Source organism: Bombina bombina, chromosome 4 (assembly GCF_027579735.1).
Source record: "Bombina bombina isolate aBomBom1 chromosome 4, aBomBom1.pri, whole genome shotgun sequence".
Classification (NCBI taxonomy): Eukaryota; Metazoa; Chordata; class Amphibia; order Anura; family Bombinatoridae; genus Bombina; species Bombina bombina.
Genome location: NC_069502.1, coordinates 741,364,549 through 741,385,524, shown reverse-complemented (window position 1 = coordinate 741,385,524; position 20,976 = coordinate 741,364,549). Strand labels below are relative to the sequence as shown.

General features: G+C 37.5%; 1 pseudogene; it reads right to left on the bottom strand.

The window, feature by feature from the left end:
• Window positions 1–14,366: 14,366 nt before the first annotated feature.
• LOC128657802 (protein unc-93 homolog A-like) overlaps window positions 14,367–20,976 on the bottom strand; it is a 94,919-nt pseudogene continuing 88,309 nt past the window's right edge.

The following is a 20,976-nucleotide window of genomic DNA, read 5'->3' as shown; positions in this document are numbered from 1 at the left end:
TTTCGCTGCTTCGCACATGGAGCCCTATGGGTGAAATATCATGGTTACACATGCAGAGGAACACATTTGACCTGTTTCTGATAGGGATATGGTTCTAATTATTTTTTAAACATGGGGATTATGGGTGAACTATCATGGTTACACATGCAGATGAACACATTTGACCTGTTTCTGATAGGAATATGGATATAATTATTTTTATTATCAAATTGATACTACTGAGAATCTTCACTCTAGCCTCACTTTGGATCAGCACAGACTGAACTCTGAATCCTCATTAATTGTTCCTGGGATCTCAGCTCTCTAATCCCCTCAGCGGTTCACCATTCTGCCAGCACTAATTGGTAACGTGTTATTTTTTATTTTCTCTCACCACCAACTGCAAGTTCTTTTCTCACACAGTACTGCATCTGTACACATTGGAGTGTGTTACGTCACTCTGCAGAGCGACACAGTGATCTCAAACTCAGACTCAGGACTTCCTGTAGCCACGCAGCCTGTCAGCACTAGCAGCACCAGAGGACAGAATCTATGTACGGTACAGAGTTCATTCAAATAACACATCCTTATATTTTACTGGCATATATAAGACTTTTACTACTTGCTGATGTATTGCTACTTTTGCCTGATATTCAGTTACTTTAAATTGGAGATTGTTTCTCTTTTACTGATTCATACCTATGCTGCACACTTACTCACCACTGCCATCTACTGCTGCTAACTTACAGGAATCTTATTGCTTGCTATTCCATTTAACAAATTGTGTTATACATATATGTACCAGCTTACTCACTGCTACATTTTGCTCAATATTAGGAATTCCATTCTGGGCCTTTGAATTACTTATTTCCCCTTTTGTATTCCATAGCTATAGTTTAGATTTAGTTAGTGTAGGTATGTCCCCTGTGTATAGGTACTAATAAGTACTGTTCCACTACCTTTGACCTATGTTGGTCACCCTCATGTCTATGAGCAAACCAGGGTTTATTCTTGTAATAAAACCCGAAGTGGGGTGTGAGACTGAGCGGTTATTCATATATATATGTATGCATATAAGGGTGTTGTACTGATTCCTCACATATTACCTAGCCATTAAATTGTTCACCCTCTCTACATATATATATTCTCTTTCACAGAAAATGGATGTAGCAGAATTGACTAACCGTGTTGGAACTCTCGCACAAAATATGGATCTCATGATCCAGGGGTTGAGAGAAATGCAAGCAGAAAATCTGGAGCTGCGTAAATTTATACGCGATCAAGCACAGCAAAAACCTGTTACTGCTGAAGCCCCACCTCCTGAGCCTATACCTTGTCCTCCTGACAAATTCTCTGGTGAAAGATCACAATTTCATGATTTTAAAAACTCTTGCACACTTTACTTCTCCTTAAAACCACGTAGTTACCCGACTGATCGAATAAAAGTTCTCACAGTCATCTCATATTTGAGGGGTGAACCAAAGAGTTGGGCGAATACTTATTATGAGACTGACGATCCAATACTAGATTCTCTAGAGTCCTTTTTCTCAGCTATGTCTCTTCTATATGAGGACCATGATAAGCAGACAACTGCAGAAACAGCTATTAGGTCCTTGAAACAAGGCCGGTGTCCCGTTGAAGAATATATAGCTGAGTTTAAAAGGTGGGCTCCGGATACTTTGTGGAACACCCCAGCCTTAAAAAACCAATTTCGCATCGGTTTATCCGACTTATTAAAAGATGAACTTGCCCGTATAGACATGCCTGATAACCTTGAGAATTTAATGACTCTCACGATTAATATAGACCGTCGCCTCAGAGAAAGGAAGCATGAAAGGGGCACATCAGACCTATTCCAAAGGAAACCATACAGCTCTAGTTCTATTAGTACTCCTAAAAACCAGGATGAACCTATGGATATAGCTTTTGTTCGTGGGCCTCTTAAGCCAGAGGAAAAGACTAGACGCCGGTTAAACAACTTGTGCCTTTATTGTGCCTCCAAGGACCACACCGTAAAGGAATGCCCAACCCTGCAAAAGTCAAGAAAGGGTAAGCATGAAAGGTTTAATCCTGAGCTTAAGCATAAAAATGTTTCAAATAACACTTCACATTTTAATCATTCTGTTTCTCTGCAGTGGGATCATCAGGTGGTATCCGCGGTAGCGGTGATTGATTCAGGAGCCATAAACAGCTTTATAGATTCCACTTTTGTGCACTTGTATAATATTCCACTAATAAAGAAAACTGTTTCACTCGCAATACGTGTTGTGGATGGGTCTTTAATTAATTCAGGTCCTATATCGCATTACACACGACCTATACAGTTAACTTTTCCAAATGGTCATACTGAAGTGCGCACCTTTGATGTTATACACTCACCTCTTTTTCCTCTAATCTTGGGTTTTAATTGGCTGAAACAACACCAGCCCACGATAAACTGGCTTCAAGGCACTCTTACCTTTGATTCTCATTTCTGTAGAACTAACTGCATGCCTGAACCTATTCTGTTACAGTCCTCTACACAAATGATCCCAGATGAGTACTCAGATTTTAAAGATGTGTTTGACAAAAAACAAGCTCAAGCTTTGCCACCCCATAGGCCATTTGATTGTCCTATTGATCTCATACCCGGTTCAAAGATTCCTGTAGGTCATGTTTACCCTCTCTCACAACCAGAACTCACTCATTTGAAACAATATCTCAATGAAAATTTAGAAAAAGGTTTCATAAGGCCATCTTCCTCACCGGCAGGGGCCGGCATGTTCTTCGTCCGTAATAAGGATGACACCCTTAGACCAATCATTGACTACAGGGAACTCAATAAGTGCACAATAAAAAATCGATATCCTCTCCCTCTCATCCCGGAGTTGATTGAACGTCTCCAGGGTGCCAAAATATACACTAAGCTTGACTTACGCGGTGCATATAACTTGGTCAGGATGAGAGAGGGAGACGAGTGGCTCACAGCGTTCCGCACCCGATATGGCCTTTATGAATATCTAGTAATGCCATTCGGGTTGTGCAATGCACCTGCCACATTTCAGTATTTCATTAATCATCTCTTTAAAGATCTACTTGACACTTGTGTAGTCATTTATTTGGATGATATCCTCATATATTCAGACACCATCGATAACCACATTAATCATGTTAGGACTGTTCTACTCAGACTTAGAAAGAACCAGCTGTTTGCTAAATTGGAGAAATGTATCTTCCATTCCGAGACTATTTCATTCCTAGGCTACCACATTTCCCCTAGAGGTATTAGGATGGAGTCAAACAAAGTAGAGGCCATTACCAACTGGCCCCCACCAGCTTCCAAAAAGGATGTACAGAGATTCCTAGGCTTCTCGAATTTTTACAGAAATTTCATCAAGGATTTCTCAGCAATAGTGAAGCCTTTAACAGCACTCACAAGAAAATCAACCAAATTCCTCTGGACTCCAGAAGCTGAATGTTCTTTCCACATGCTCAAGAAAAGGTTTGTCACTGCTCCTGTTCTTCAGTTTCCGGATCCCGAGAAGCAGTTTTTTCTCGAAGTGGATGCTTCGGATTATGCACTAGGCGCAATTCTATCCCAAAGACTAAAGGAAGAAGAACCTCTGCATCCAGTAGCGTATTATTCTAGGACTATGAATAATGCCGAACTAAACTATTCTATTGGCGAAAAGGAGCTCTTAGCAATCAAGGCAGCTCTTGAATATTGGAGGCATCTTTTGGAAGGCGCAAGCCATCCCACTATTATCTACACAGACCACAGAAACTTGCAGTATTTAAAGACTAATAAAACGTTATCGGCTCGCCAAGTGCGTTGGAGCCTTTTCTTCACACGTTTTAACTTTATTATCACATATCGTCCAGCCTCTAGAAATCAGAAGGCTGATGCTCTCTCCAGATCCTCACCTAGACCGTTCAAGCAGTATGCACAGGAAACTATAATTCCACCCCATAAATTCATTGGGATCACCATGCATCAGGTTGCTTATTTCCGTAAGCACCAGAAGACCGATCCAAGCATACAAAACTTACAGCTACAAAAAGATTCCCATGGACTTTTCCATTCGAAGGGGAAGATATATGTCCCTCAGACTCTCAGAGATACAGTTATGCGTAATGCACATGAAACTCCTCTGTCTGGACACCCAGGTATTCGGAAAATGCTACACCTTATTCAAAGGGATTTCTGGTGGCCTGGCATTGCAAACTGTGTGAAGCATTATGTTCAAACTTGTCCTGTATGTGCTACCTGTAAACCTTCTCATATCAGACCTTATGGCCATCTTCTATCTCTACCTATAGCAGACAGGCCATGGCGGCATATCGCCATGGATTTTATTGTTGATCTTCCTACTTCCTCCAACCATAACACAATTTTAGTTGTGGTCGACCAGTTCTCTAAAATGGCCCACTTTATTCCTATGCTGGGTCTTCCAACTGCATCGGAAACAGCTGAAACTTTCCTAAAAAATGTGGTACGTCTCCATGAACTCCCTGATTCCATAACAACTGACAGGGGGTCCCAATTCACTTCCAAGTTTTGGATTCATCTCTGTAAATGTTTACATATTGACAGACATCTTACTTCGGCATACCATCCCCAGTCAAATGGTCAGACTGAATGGACTAACCAGACTCTTGAACAATACCTTAGATGTTTTTGCAACTTCCAACAAGATGACTGGTATGCTCTTATTCCGACTGCTGAATTCTCTTTTAACAACACTGTCAATGCTTCAACAAGGCTTACCCCTTTTTATGTAAATTATGGCTATCACCCTACTTACCATCTCCTCCACAGAATGACAACATTTCTCCTATGGTAACGGATTCTATCAATAGCCTTAAACAAACTTTTAAGTTACTACAGGAAACCCTGACATTAGCCCAAGCTAAGCAGAAGCATTACTATGATCTACGGAGATCTCAGCCACCACCGTATAAACCTGGAGATCTAGTTTGGTTATCCACAAAGAACCTCAAACTACAAATTCCTAGCAAGAAATTGGGCAGTCTTTTCATCGGACCTTACAAAATCCTCAGGGTTCTAAACATTAATGCCGTTACTTTGGAACATCCCACCTTCCATGTATCCTTGCTTAAACCTCACAATCCTACGAGGCCTCCTGCCACACTGACTACTCTTCCCACGCCTGATCCGGATATTAAAAGCTATGAAGTTGCCGATATTCTTGATTCCCGTATCTACAGACGTGCTCTACAGTATCTTGTTCGTTGGAAGGACTACGGACCTGAGGAAGATTCCTGGGAACCTGTTTCCAACATCTCAGCTCCGAGGTTGGTCTCCCTCTTCCACCGACGTCATCCTGACCGGCCCCGTCCTTGATTTGGAAGGGGACTCTTGAGGGGGGTATACTGTCAGGAACCACCTAATTGACATACTGTCACTTTAACTTTCTACATCATGTGATCAGCACATCCTATTTAAGCTTACCTGTGTCCATCAATCATTGCTAGGTAATTTAATACTACTGAGAATCTTCACTCTAGCCTCACTTTGGATCAGCACAGACTGAACTCTGAATCCTCATTAATTGTTCCTGGGATCTCAGCTCTCTAATCCCCTCAGCAGTTCACCATTCTGCCAGCACTAATTGGTAACGTGTTATTTTTGATTTTCTCTCACCACCAACTGCAAGTTCTTTTCTCACACAGTACTGCATCTGTACACATTAGAGTGTGTTACGTCACTCTGCAGAGCGACACAGTGATCTCAAACTCAGACTCAGGACTTCCTGTAGCCACGCAGCCTGTCAGCACTAGCAGCACCAGAGGACAGAATCTATGTACGGTACAGAGTTCATTCAAATAACACATCCTTACATTTTACTGGCATATATAAGACTTTTACTACTTGCTGATGTATTGCTACTTTTGCCTGATATTCAGTTACTTTAAATTGGAGATTGTTTCTCTTTTACTGATTCATACCTATGCTGCACACTTACTCACCACTGCCATCTACTGCTGCTAACTTACAGGAATCTTATTGCTTGCTATTCCATTTAACAAATTGTGTTATACATATATGTACCAGCTTACTCACTGCTACATTTTGCTCAATATTAGGAATTCCATTCTGGGCCTTTGAATTACTTATTTCCCCTTTTGTATTCCATAGCTATAGTTTAGATTTAGTTAGTGTAGGTATGTCCCCTGTGTATAGGTACTAATAAGTACTGTTCCACTACCTTTGACCTATGTTGGTCACCCTCATGTCTATGAGCAAACCAGGGTTTATTCTTGTAATAAAACCCGAAGTGGGGTGTGAGACTGAGCGGTTATTCATATATATATGTATGCATATAAGGGTGTTGTACTGATTCCTCACAAATGTGTTCCTCTGAATGTGTAACCATGACATTTCACCCATAATCCCCATGTATAAAAATAATTATAACCATATTCCTATCAGAAACAGATCAAATGTGTTACTCTGCAAGTGTAACCATGATATTTCACCCATAATCATCATGTATAAAAATAATTAGAACCATATTCCTATCAGAAAAAGGTCATATGTGTTCCACTGCATGTGTAACCATGATATTTCACCCATAATCCCCATGTATAAAAATAATTATATCCATATTCCTATCAGAAACAGGTCAAATGTGTTCCTCTGCAAGTTTAACCATGATATTTCACCCATAATCCTCATGTAGAAAAATAATTAGAACCATATTCCTATCAGAAACAGGTCAAATGTGTTCCTCTGCATGTGTAACCATGATATTTCACCCATAGGGCTCCATGTGCGAAGCAGCGACAGCTGCTCCGGAGCCTTTGCAGGGCAGGTTCGCATATGCGAGCCTGCTTCCCGCAATGTAAGAAGCAGCGGTCATTAGACCGCTGCTTCCTACAGCCTACGCCACTTCTTAGGTGGCGAAGCAAAATCACAGAGAGCACGCTCGCTCTCGGTGATTGACAGCCCCTTCAGTCCCGTGATTGGTCACGCGATTGAAGGGGCGGGCATTACACACTCCGATGAGTGTGTAATGGTACATACAGGCAAGCGGATCAATAGATCCGCTGCCTGTGTGTAGCGGAGGCGGGCGGACAGCTTCGCGAGTTAAGAAGCTGTCCGCCCGCCTCTTAGTACATGGCGCCCATAATCCCCATGTAGAAAAATATTTATAACTATATTCCTATCAGAAACAGGTCAAATGTGTTCCTCTGCATGTGTAACCATGATATTTCACCCATAATCCCCATGTATAAAAATAATTATAACCAAATTCCTGTCAGAAACAGGTCAAATGTGTTCCTCTGCATGTGTAACCATGATATTTCACCCATAATCCCCATGTATAAAAATAATTATATCCATATTCCTATCAGAAACAGGTCAAATGTGTTCCTCTGCATGTGTAACCATGATATTTCAGCCATAATCCCCATGTATAAAAATAATTATATCCATATTCCTATCAGAAATAGGTCAAATGTGTTCCTCTGCATGTGTAACCATGATAATTCAGCCATAATCCCCATGTATAAAAATAATTATATCCATATTCCTATCAGAAACAGTTCAAATGTGTTCCTCTGCATGTGTAACCATGATAATTCACCCATAATCCCCATGTAGAAAAAGAAATATAACCATATTCCTATTAGAAAACAGGTCAAATGTGTTCCTCTGCATGTGTAACCATGAAATTTCACCCATAATCCCCATATATAAAAATAATTATATCCATATTCCTATCAGAAACAGGTCAAATGTGTTCCTCTGCATGTGTAACCATGATATTTCAGCCATAATCCCCATGTATAAAAATAATTATATCCATATGCCTCTCAGAAACAGGTCAAATGTGTTCCTCTGCATGTGTAACCATGATATTTCACCCATAATCCCCATGTATAAAAATAATTATATCCATAATCCTATCAGAAACAGGTCAAATGTGTTTCTCTGCATGTGTAACCATGATAGTTCACCCATAATCCCCATTTTTAAAAAATAATTAGAACCATATTCCTATCAGAAACAGGTCAAATGTGTTCCTCTGCATGTGTAACCATGATATTTCACCCATAGGGCTCCATGTGCGAAGCAGCGAAAGCTGCTCCGGAGCCTTTGCGGGGCAGGTTCGCATATTTAGAACCATATTCCTATCAGAAACAGGTCAAATCTATTACTCTGCAAGTGTAATCATGATATTTCACCCATAATCCCCATGTATAAAAATAATTTATAACCATATTTTGATCAGAAACAGGTCAAATATGTTCCTCTGCAAGTGTAACATGATATTTCACCCATAATCCCCAGGCATAAAAATAATTATAACCATATTCCTATCAGAAACAGATCAAATGTGTTCCTCTGCATGTGTAAAAATTATATTTCACCCATAATCCCCATGTATAAAAATAATTAGAACCATATTCCTATCAGAAACAGGTCAAATGTGTTCCTCTGCATGTGTAACCATGATATTTCACCCATAATCCCCATGTATAAAAATAATTATATCCATATTCCTATCAGAAACAGGTCAAATGTGTTCCTCTGCAAGTTTAACCATGATATTTCACCCATAATCCTCATGTAGAAAAATAATTAGAACCATATTCCTATCAGAAACAGGTCAAATGTGTTCCTCTGCATGTGTAACCATGATATTTCACCCATAGGGCTCCATGTGCGAAGCAGCGAAAGCTGCTCCGGAGCCTTTGCGGGGCAGGTTCGCATATTTAGAACCATATTCCTATCAGAAACAGGTCAAATGTGTTCCTCTGCAAGTGTAACCATGATATTTCACCCATAATCCCATGTAGAAAAATAATTATAACCATATTTTGATCAGAAACAGGTCAAATATGTTCCTCTGCAAGTGTAACCATGATATTTCACCATAATCCCCAGGCATAAAAATAATTATAACCATATTCCTATCAGAAACAGATCAAATGTGTTCCTCTGCATGTGTAAAAATGATATTTCACCCATAATCCCCATGTATAAAAAATAATTAGAACCATATTCCTATCAGAAACAGGTCAAATGTGTTCCTCTGCATGAGTAACGATGATATTTCACCCATAAGCCCCATGTATAAAAATAATTATATCCATATTCCTATCAGAAACAGGTCAAATGTGTTCCTCTGCAAGTTTAACCATGATATTTCACCCATAATCCTCATGTAGAAAAATAATTATAACCATATTCCTATCAGAAACAGGTCAAATGTGTTCCTCTGCAAGTGTAACCATTATATTTCACCCATAATCCCCATGTAGAAAGATAATTATAACCATATTCCTATCAGAAACAGGTCAAATGTGTTCCTCTGCATGTGTAACCATGATATTTCACCCATAATCCCCATATATAAAAATAATTAGAACCATATTCCTATCAGAAACAGGTCAAATGTGTTCCTCTGCATGTGTAACCATGATATTTCACCCATAGTCCTGATGTATAAAAATAATTATAACCATATTCATATCAGAAACAGGTCTAATGTGTTCTTCTGCAGGTGTAACCATGATATTTCACCCATAAACCCATGTATAAAAATAATTATAACCATATTCCTATCAGAAACAGTTAAAATGTGTTCCTCTGCATGTGTAACCATGATATTTCACCCATAATCCCCATGTATAAAAAAAATTATAACCATATTCCTATCAGAAACAGGTCAAATGTGTTCCTCTGCAATTGTAACCATGATATTTCATCCATAATCCCCATGTAAAAAAATAATTATAAGCATATTCCTTCCTATCAGAAACAGATCAAATGTGTTCCTCTGTATGTGTAACCATGATATTTCCCCCATAATCCCCATGTATAAAAATAATTATAACCATATTCCTATCAGAAAAAGGTCAAATGTGTTCCTCTGCATGTGTAACCATGATATTTCACCCATAATCCCCATGTATAAAAATAATTATAACCATATTCCTATCAGAAACAGGTCAAATGTGTTCCTCTGCAAGTGTAACCATGATATTTCACCCATAATCCCCATGTATAAAAATAATTATAACCATATTCCTATCAGAAACAGATCAAATGTGTTAATCTGCAAGTGTAACCATGATATTTCACCCATAATCATCATGTATAAAAATAATTAGAACCATATTCCTAACAGAAACAGGTCATATGTGTTCCACTGCATGTGTAACCATGATATTTCACCCATAATCCCCATGTATAAAAATAATCAGAATCATATTTCTATCAGAAACAGGTCAAATGTGTTCCTCTGCAAGTGTAACCATGATATTTCACCCATAATCCCCATGCATAAAAATAATTATAACCATATCCCTTTTAGAAACAGGTCAAATGTGTTCCTCGGCATGTGTAACCATGATATTTCACCCATAATCCCCATATATAAAAATAATTAGAACCATATTCCTATCAGAAACAGGTCAAATGTGTTCCTCTGCATGTGTGACCATGATATTTCACCCATAGTCCTGATGTATAAAAATAATTATAACCATATTCATATCAGAAACAGGTCAAATGTGTTCCTCTGCAGGTGTAACCATGATATTTCACCCATAATCCCATGTATAAAAATAATTATAACCATATTGCTATCAGAAACAGTTAAAATGTGTTCCTCTGCATATGTAACCATGATATTTCATCCATAATCCCCATGTAGAAAAATAATTATAACCATATTCCTTTTTATCAGAAACAGGTCAAATGTGTTTCTCTGCATGTGTAACCATGATATTTCACTTATAATCCCCATGTATAAAAATAATTAGAACCATATTCCTATCAGAAACAGGTCAAATGTGTTCCTCTGCATGTGTAACCATGATATTTCACCCATAATCCCCATGTAGAAAAATAATTAGAACCATATTCCTATCAGAAACAGATCAAATGTGTTCCTCTGCATGTGTAACCATGATATTTCACCCATAATCCTCATGTATAAAAAAAAAATATAACCATATTCCTATCAGAAACAGGTCAAATGTGTTCCTCTGCAAGTGTAACCATGATATTTCACCCATAATCCTCATGTATAAAAAAACAAAAAAAAAACCATATTCCTATCAGAAACAGGTCAAATGTGTTCCTCTTCATGTGTAACCATGATATTTCACCCATAATCCCCAAGTAGAAAAATAATTATAACCATATTCCTATCAGAAACAGGTCAAATGTGTTCCTCTTCATGTGTAACCATGATATTTCACCCATAATCCTCATGTATAAAAATAATTAGAACCATATTCCTATCAGAAACAGGTCAAATGTGTTCCTCTGCATGTGTAACCATGATATTTCACCCATAATCCCCATGTATAACAATAATTATAACCATGTTCCTATCAGAAACAGGTCAAATGTGTTCCTCTGCATGTGTAACCATGATATTTCACCCATAATCCCCATGTATAACAATAATTATAATCATATTCCTATCAGAAACAGGTCAAATGTGTTCCTCTGCATGTGTAACCATGATATTTCACCCATAATCCCCATGTATAACAATAATTATAACCATATTCCTATCAGAAACAGGTCAAATGTGTTCCTCTGCATGTGTAACCATGATATTTTACCCATAATCCTCATGTATAAAAATAATCAGAACCATATTTCTATCAGAAACAGATCAAATGTGTTCCTCTGCAAGTGTAACCATGATATTTCATCCATGATCCCCATGTATAAAAATAATTATAACCATATTCCTATCAGAAACAGGTCAAATGTGTTCCTCTCCATGTGTAACCATGATATTTCACCCATAATCCCCATGTAGACAAATAGTTATAACCATATTTGTATCAGAAATTAAAATTTTCCTTGGCATGTTTAAAACATCTATTCACAGGTTCCTATCAAAACCGGTAAAAGGTGTTGCTTTGCACATACATGTACTATATTAAATTAGTAATGTGGTCCTACAAAAGTATTTTTCTATTATGTAATGTGATTCCATTATACAACTGTATATATGTCAGCAAGTGAATAGTTAAACATTTGCAACTACTGTTTGCAACTTAGTATCAAGCAGTGCAGAAAAGAACAACATATTTTGAGTTACAGCAGACTCATTACCATGAATGTGTTTAAAAAGTATAATGACATCTAGTGATAGTGTTTAGTATTGCAGACAATCATCCCATCTTCCCAATATGCAGTTTAGTATGTCCCTAAATTTATTTAGTATTAAAATGATAATTTTAGGGCTCATTAATGAAAATCCTTTATGTTTACAATTTGTACAACAAAATCTAACGTTAAAAGTTTGAGCTGATCCAGAGATCTATTGCAATCCTTTAGAAAAATGTATTCAATTTTAAAAAAATTTACAGAAAATACCCATTTTGTAGATAAATTATTTTTTTATTTACCCTACAATTAAATAAGATGGTGGTGACTGCTTACAGTCCTGAATCAGTTGAGCCTGGTTTAAAAAAAACAGCTGTCATTAATTATGACAAATGAGTCGATTATCTAAATGTTGCCAGATCAGACGTGGTTTTTCATGCTGGCCCTGGCAGGGGCTGTCCTGGTGGAATTATCTTAAAAAGGGAGCAGTCCCTGCGAGTGGTGATAGTGGTGAAATGTCTCCTATTGAAATTAATGGGGCTGTGTAGGGCGAAGTTAGCTGTGAGAGCACTTTAAAAATTAACTCATGCAGCCAATATAAATCACATTATGCTGCTTTCTGCGTATAGCATCTTCCAATCACCTATATTTTAGTATACATGTGCTTTTCTATTAGGGTATTAAGTATTTTGAGTAATTTGTCTCAACCTCATCATCTTTTCATTTTTGAGAAAAAAATCAGTGAGATCTATAGGACTGGAATGGTTAGAAAATGACGCTGGGATTAAAGAGAAAATTTCCTACACACCCATGGAATGCCCTTGTTTAGCCTATTTCTGTATTTTTTTGCACATGCAGTGTACTTTACGATTTATGCTGTGCATATTCAATACTATTTATTCCTGTGTAATTTACATACAAATTTAACATTTTTGATAAAATACGATTTTTGGTGAACAATTTTGTTATGATTTTTGATGTTCCTTAACAATAGGAAAAAAAATCCTGAGTATTTATTTGTGGACGATCAAATGATTTTTAAATTATGATTTTAATTGTGTACTTTTGTAATATATGCATCTCCTTCCCATACGAAAATGCAGAATTACGCCCCTTAGCCAGACACACTGTTTTCAAGGTAAAAAGTGGCTTTATATAATGTGACCAGGGAAATAGGACTGGCTGGCATTCTTAAAATCAGTGAAATCAAATATACATTATTATTATGTTTCTTAAGATCCTCAGATGATTAAAGGGCCATAATACCCAAATGTTTAAACACTTGAAAGTGATGCAGCATAGCTGTAAAAAGCTGACTATAAAATATCACCTGAACATCTCTATGTAAAAAAGAAAGATATTTTACCTCAAAAGTTCCTCACTAGCCACCTCCCATTGTAAAGGATTTCTAAGCAGCATTTTAGTGTGTTTGTCCTGGGACATCTGAAGGGACTAGCATTGTGCACTCTCATATTATTTCACCAATCAGGTAAAGGAAGCTTACTATGAAATCTCATGAGAGTTAAGTGAAATCTCATGAGATCACAGTAAGAGTTCATGACCTCAGCACTGCTGATGCTGATTGGCTGCTGTTCATTTCTTCATTTTTTTAAATTTTTTTACCTGCAGCTGGGAGCAGCTGAGTATAACTTTTTACACAGAACTTACTCTGCTGAGCTGAGGAAATTGTGAGGTAAAATATCTTTCTTTTTTACATAGAGATGCTCAGGTGATATTTTCCTGTCAGCTTTTTACAGTTATACTGCATCAGTTTCAAGTGATTTAGCATATGAGAATTATGTCCCTTTAAGTAATGTAACCGGTTGATTTTACCATGCTTTACTGTAATATTTCAAAAATGTCATACGTACATGTGGAATCATAATACTGATGTATGGTGTATGTTATATAAGCTATAGTACTTAATATGCATAATATTGTACTTAGAACAAATAATATCTGCTGTAGTTGACCCATAAATTTCCATGGTCAAGAATATTAATTTAGCAGCTAGCTCAACACATAAGGTATCATCTTCATTAAATATAATAGTTCAACAGTTGTAGCTATATTTTGTTAATATTATTTTTCATCTGCGGTTTGTCTAGGTAATTTTTCATAAGATAGAGAAAAAGTGAACTTATGAAAAATCAGTAGTGTCATCCAGTGAGATCGAGGAGTAGCTTTTCAGTCATGTGTGTCCTTTACAACACTCCCTAACATAATATACAAGAAATTTGTTTTTTTAAAATAAGTTATCCTTCATATATACATAAATATACTTCTTGGTTCTGTGTTCTTAAAGTTTTACTTCCACAATTTTTAGATCACTGGACACCACCATTTTTGTTTTTCTCCATTCAATGTATTCCACAACTCCATAAAGCACCAGGCCCATTATCAACATAGACAATACTATGAACAGTTTCACATAAACACATAAAAAGGAACTGTATCCAAAAGACATGACATATCCCAATGACTTCCATAGCAGATAGTTTGCAAACGCTGCTTCTTTATTATCTTCAAAAAGTATTCCATAAAGAGCTAAGTAGACAGAGAAAATGTGTTAAAACAGTGTTAAAGTTTTATTTGTTTTTTTAATTTACAAACATCACAATAGCAACATAAATACATGACTAACATTTCAATATGTGATTAGCAATCGATTTAAGCTAACGCGTCTAAGAAGTAAAAAAATTAAATTTAAACAGTCATTTTACCCCCAAAAAAATAAAGAAAGATTACCTCTCAGTTATTACATTGTTAATGATTCAGGGGATTTTATATTTATTTTGTAATGTTTTCCCATATTTCTTTAACTGTTACAAAAAAAATAATAATTTTTAATATATTGATATTCCTCATTCAAAAGATTTTCATTTATTTTTATTAACCAATTTTCATGTGTAGGTGGTGTTGTGTTCTTCCAATTTTTACAATTATATTTTTAGGGCTATTAAACATGATTTGTGTTAGACATAATATTTGTTCATATGTGTTTACTGTTTATATCATTCAGTATCAATAATAGAAAATTATTTACTTGATGACTCTCTCAGTACATTTATCAATGGTAGCTAAAAATTTTAAACAAAACCTTTTTATTTGTCCAGAGAATGTCATAAGTTATTTTTTCCCCACAACCTCGTCAACATAAATCTGACAAATGAGGGTAGTAAGGTACCATCTAGTTCATATTTTAAAATGTGTGTTCTATACATCTTGCTGATATTGAGGATTTTGCAGTCTGTTTAAATATTTTAAGCCAAGTTTTTAAATCAAAAGACTTGCCAGTTTTCCACATATTTTGGTAAGTCGTATAATTTATCAAGAGATCATATGATCTATATAAACGTTTTTTTTTATTATTATTTAATTGAGAAGTACATATACTTCAAATTTTGTTAAGGGCCTCACTAGATTATTTTTAGTCTTACTAGTGTCCATAAAATGATATATTTGTAAATAAAAATATAAATAATACACTCATAACCTTAGTCTTTATGTTTTTCTTGTTAGAGTAATTTTCCATTTTCAGTTATGTCAAAAATCTTAACACTATTACGGAATTTATTCCCTCTAATTTGCCCTTTTAAAATCATATTGTTTTCTAATAGGGAAAACAATGGAGATGGGATAGTAGAAAGATTATGATTTTTCCTGATCAGCTAATCCGATATCTGAAGTGTCTCTTTTGTTATATAGTATTTTTCAATCTTATTAGATCTATCTTTCAGTTCTAACCAACATTGGTTACTAATAGTTTTGGTTTTTAAAAGCTGATTTTCTAGTTGTACCCAACTTTCAGCTTTCTCATTTAGATGCCAATCTAAGATCTGTTGTAACCTAACGGCTTGTCTATATTTGTATATAAGTATTAGTCCTAAACCCCCCGTTGTTCTATTCATAAATAATATATCTTTATTAACTCTTGGATAAGTCATCCCCCACACATAATAAAATAGTAATACAGTTTTAAACTGACTCAATGACTACAAAATAAATAACAAACAAGATACAGTCACTACTTAAAAATGAAATATATGATTTTTAGATGCTACTAATTTAATACTATGGTCAATGTATCAAAAAACAAACCACAGCATTGATTGGAAAAAAATAAAATGTGAAAATACATTCTAACTGTTATCATGTGTTTAAACCCTTAAAGTTACAGATATTTCCCCAGGCTTTATTACTGGCTAACAGTGTATATTTGTATGACTAAGCAAACACAAATATGCAGCATAACAAGGAATTTATATAGCCCATCATTTGTAAAATTCTGCTTAAATACAAATAAGAGAGATGGAGTATAAACTGTCAAAAAGCGATGTCTGGGAAGTCCATGGGTAGGCTTTTAACAGTATGGGCTGGGTAAAGTTTTTTGGGCAGGGTTTTTATTTTTCCAGATTTCTCATAAAGAAACAGAAAAAATAGGGATAATAGGACTTACATAACAATCAGTGATCATCAAATAAATTGCAAGACCATTGGGCGGCATTGCAATTTTAATAAAGAAACTATAAAACTTTATTAATTGCTCTAGGAGATTATTATGTCAGCTTAATAGGCATTCACATGTGCGCTACACAGGCAAATCTCTTGTGGTACATCCTGTTTTCCTGCTTGAAATCACAGCCAAAACCTCAATACCAATATGTCCTTGTCTGAATGAACAGCTTAAGTAGTTTATCCACCATTTTTTTTTTTGTGGTGTACTCTTTACCATTAGCTGCTGTATGAATATAATTTGCTAAACAATGTTGTGAATGTTCCAATATTTTTAAATTTTGAAATGCCCTGATAATTTAGAAAGTAGAGATGGACACTGTTATTGGAATTAATACTGATCATTTACCAACGCCAGTTATCAATGCTTACATTACTTACCATTCACTAATGTCTGCCAAACAGCATCACCAATACCCCAAAGTCCTGAGAAGGCAAAAAAGATTCCTAACTGATCAGGGTGAGGTTTCCACCAAAATAGTGTCCCAATGCTGATAATGTTAGTGACCGCAGCTATAAAAAATAATATGCAATAGTGCTACCATCAGAAAGGACAAACCAAATGTCTATAGGAATATTTTTTATTTAGTAAGAAATTGTAGAGGACAATTGAGCAATTACAAATTGTCCTATATTTAATATAGAGTGTACTAGTTACTTTTTGTCTCATTATAATAAATATACATTCTGTTTCACCCTGACCACCAATAAAGCTGTGTTCGTCTTGCTTCTGCACTGGAAAGGTGTGTTTAAAGGTAAAAAAAACTGATTTCTCAACTAGTTTCACTACAATAGAATTCTGTATTGACCTATTAGAATGTGTTTTTGCTTTATAATTTGTGTGCTGGAATTACATGAAATTTTTATATGTAAAGCCCGTCATGTTTTACAAAATAAATATTTTCTCTTTTTAGAGACTGCACATAAACCACATTGACTTTTTTTTTCTTTATTTCAATCTGATTAAGGGATAGATTATGCGTTGCACGCTAGCAATATTGGATTTTTTGGGCTTTTCGCACACATCGGAAATGCACATGTATTACGAATAAAAAGTAAATGCGAACAAGTGAGCACATTTGTGATTTACGCTCATCGAGTTAGCGAAACTTCAAAGCTCTGGCTACCTGTTACGCAAGACTAAAAAGTTGCACAATACAGTACACTCATATTAACACTGTGTAATAAAAAAATATTAATAAAAAAATGCATTAAAAGTTATAAGGGCTCAAAGATATAAGGTCTCAGGTGTTAGAAAAAAAAAGGACTGCAAAGGGCTTTAAAATAGAGATACATATATATATATATATATATATATATATATATATATATATGTTTATATGTGTGTACATACTGTATGTATTTATATATGTTTTTACAGATTACATATGCATACATATTTAGAAATTGGAACCCTTTGCAGTCAAGTAGTTAAAAAATGAAAAATCATATTTTAAAACATTTTATAAGTGAGGCACTAAGATAAGAATTATTATTTTATAAGTGAGGCACTAAGATAAGAATACAAGAATTATACTCAGTACTCGCTACAGTGCTGCCTATTATACTAATGAACTGCCTATTGACATCTGCTGAAGAAATGCACACTACCTCAAGCTTACCCTATTCTCTCTCTTCTGCTTTCAGGTATGTGAATAGAGTTCCTGTTCATCTGCAAACTTTTCACTGCACTCTGGTGTTTTTTCCTCCACTGTAACTCTATTTTGGTATGTGAATAGAGTCCCTGTTCATCTGCAAACTTTTCACTGCACTCTGGGGGGTTTTCCTCACCTGTAACTCTCTTTTGGTGTGTGAATAGAGTCCCTGTTCATCTGCATACTTTTCAATACACTCTGTTTTTTCCTCTCCTATATCTCTCTTTTGGTATGTGAATAGAGTCTGTGACAGACCCTTCTGTCAGTACTGAAAGAGTTAACTTTGTTCATCTTTAAGAAGCTATTTTCTAAAGACAGGGTTGCTGGCATCAGCTATTGTGTACTGTAATTAAGTTTAGTGATAAACATTCACATTTTTTAATCACATCCAGAGAGCAGACGCCTAAGTGATAAGAAAGACTAAATTGCTTATCTGCTTAAGTAATGTAATTCTATTGTATCATGTCAAAGGGCGTTTTCCCTCTATCTAATGTACAATATTCTTTTAACCCCCCATCTGGGGTCAGACCTGCATAAATACTGGGCATGTAGCCTTCAATAAAGTGCATTCTGTTTTTACCTTCAATGTGGAGCCTGGTCTCATGTTTGAGGGGGGGAATTAGATGGGTTGTGAGTTGCTGATCTCACATTCAGGGCATCTTCCATCTGGTATTAACCCTTGGTATCCTGTTGGTACCGTAACAATTGGTGGCAAGCGACGGGAGGATCCTTATCGCCCAGAAGAGCAACTACACAAGCCAGTAACCTCAGGAAGAGGGGGATTATTACAATACTGACTAAGATGGAAAGAGTACCAGGGACCGAAGGAACCAATGGGCCCAGCATATCAGACAGAACCCCCGAAGAAGCAAGCTTTGATCGGGAGGTTAAAATAAGACTGGCACATTATGGCCCCAACCCATCTGCGGAAATTATCGACCGGGTCATAGCAGCTGTGGAGGCCAACCTACTTCGCCAAAGCGGCGCTGCAGCAGCCCAAGTCACAGCAACCCCAGTGGAAAAGGGAAAAGTAAATTTTGCAGCTTTTAAAAACTTCCTGGAAACAGAAGGAGAGATTGATGGGTACCTTGCGGATTTTGAGAGGCAATGTGCACTACACAAGGTACCCGCAGAGGACTGGGTCGCGATATTATCCGGAAAATTATCCGGCCGGGCCAGTGAGGCTTTTCGGGCCATTCCAGATGAGGAAGTCGGGGATTATAATACTGTAAAAGAGGCTCTGCTCTCCAGGTATGCGGTTACACCGGAGACATACCGGAGGCGGTTCAGAGACACTGTTAAATTAGCTGGTGATTCCTACGTTGAGTGGGCATGTAAGGTGCACTGCACAGCAGCTCATTGGATAGCGGGGTGCCAAGCCGTATCTGGGGAAGAGGTGCTGCAGCTATTCCTGTTGGAACATTGCTTTGACAAGTTGTCAGCAGGAGTTAGAGAGTGGGTTCGGGACCGTAAACCCTCCACCCTGCATGAAGCTGCTCTCTTGGCAGATGAGTATACGGATGCCCGCAAACTGGACACTGCTACCACTAAGCCCCCTGCCAGAGTGGAGTACAGACCCCCAGTCACCCCAGCAGCTGCCAGTTACCAACCCCCGGTGCACCGCTATACCACACGGCCTCTGGCCACGAACTACCCTCAGAGAGCCCGGTTCAATTTGCGGGGCTACTCACAACCTATTCAGTGCTTTGGATGTAAGCAACTAGGGCACAAAAGACCAGAGTGTCCCCTAACGCAGCGAACCAAGCACAGTCCTGGAGAAGACCCGCCGGCAGAATCCCACATAACTCTCAGCCTGCGCCCCACTACGTAGAAGAGCAAGAATGCTGGGGCATCCTACATGAAGCAGACCCCGTGCAAGCTGCCCACCGGAATAACCAGCAACTGGTTAAAGTGAATGGGAAGGAGGTCAGTGGTCTACGGGATACTGGTGCTACCATGACCTTGCTTCAAAAGAACTTGGTGTCTGAGAAACAGCACACTGGAGACACTGTGGCTGTGAGGGTAGCAGGTGGCGCTGTGTTCCGCCTACCTGTTGCCCAGGTACATTTGGATTGGGGAGGGGGCGCTAGACCTGTGAATGTGGGGGTCAAGAAGGACTTACCTGCTGATGTTCTCCTTGGAAATAACTTGGCCCCCCTTGTTTCTGCCTATGCTCCCATGGGTCCCACCGATGTTAACCCTGTGCCTACCCGTGCCCAGATCCGTGCCGCAGAGACTGACCCACCTGCTGCTGAGCCCCAGGACGCTGAGCTCAGTAAATCTCTATCCGCTATTGATACGTGGAAGTCCCATTACCATGCGCTGATGAAGGAGAAGAGTCAAGTAGAGGATGAAATGGTCACGATAAACAATCACGTAACAGTGCTAGCAGGAGAGAGAAGAGGGAGCGCAGAGGAAAAAGTGCATTTTAGAACGTGAATCTCTGCTAGGACAAAGTCTGCACCAACAGACTGCAGAAAACACCCAGCTTGAGAGTGGAACATGAAACAGTAAGACAAACTTAGCGATACTGGAGGAGAAGCTGGCGCTGGCTCATAGTGAGGTGCAGCAACTCAAGGCCACCCTATGTCAGTATGAAGGGATTGTGGATACCCATAAAGAGCAGGTACAAAAAACTCGTAAAGAAGCTGATGAGATTTTGAAGGACTGTTTAGCCCTAGTCTGGGCACTGAGGAAGTTGAACCTTATTTATACGGGCAGGAATTCTCTCTCATAACA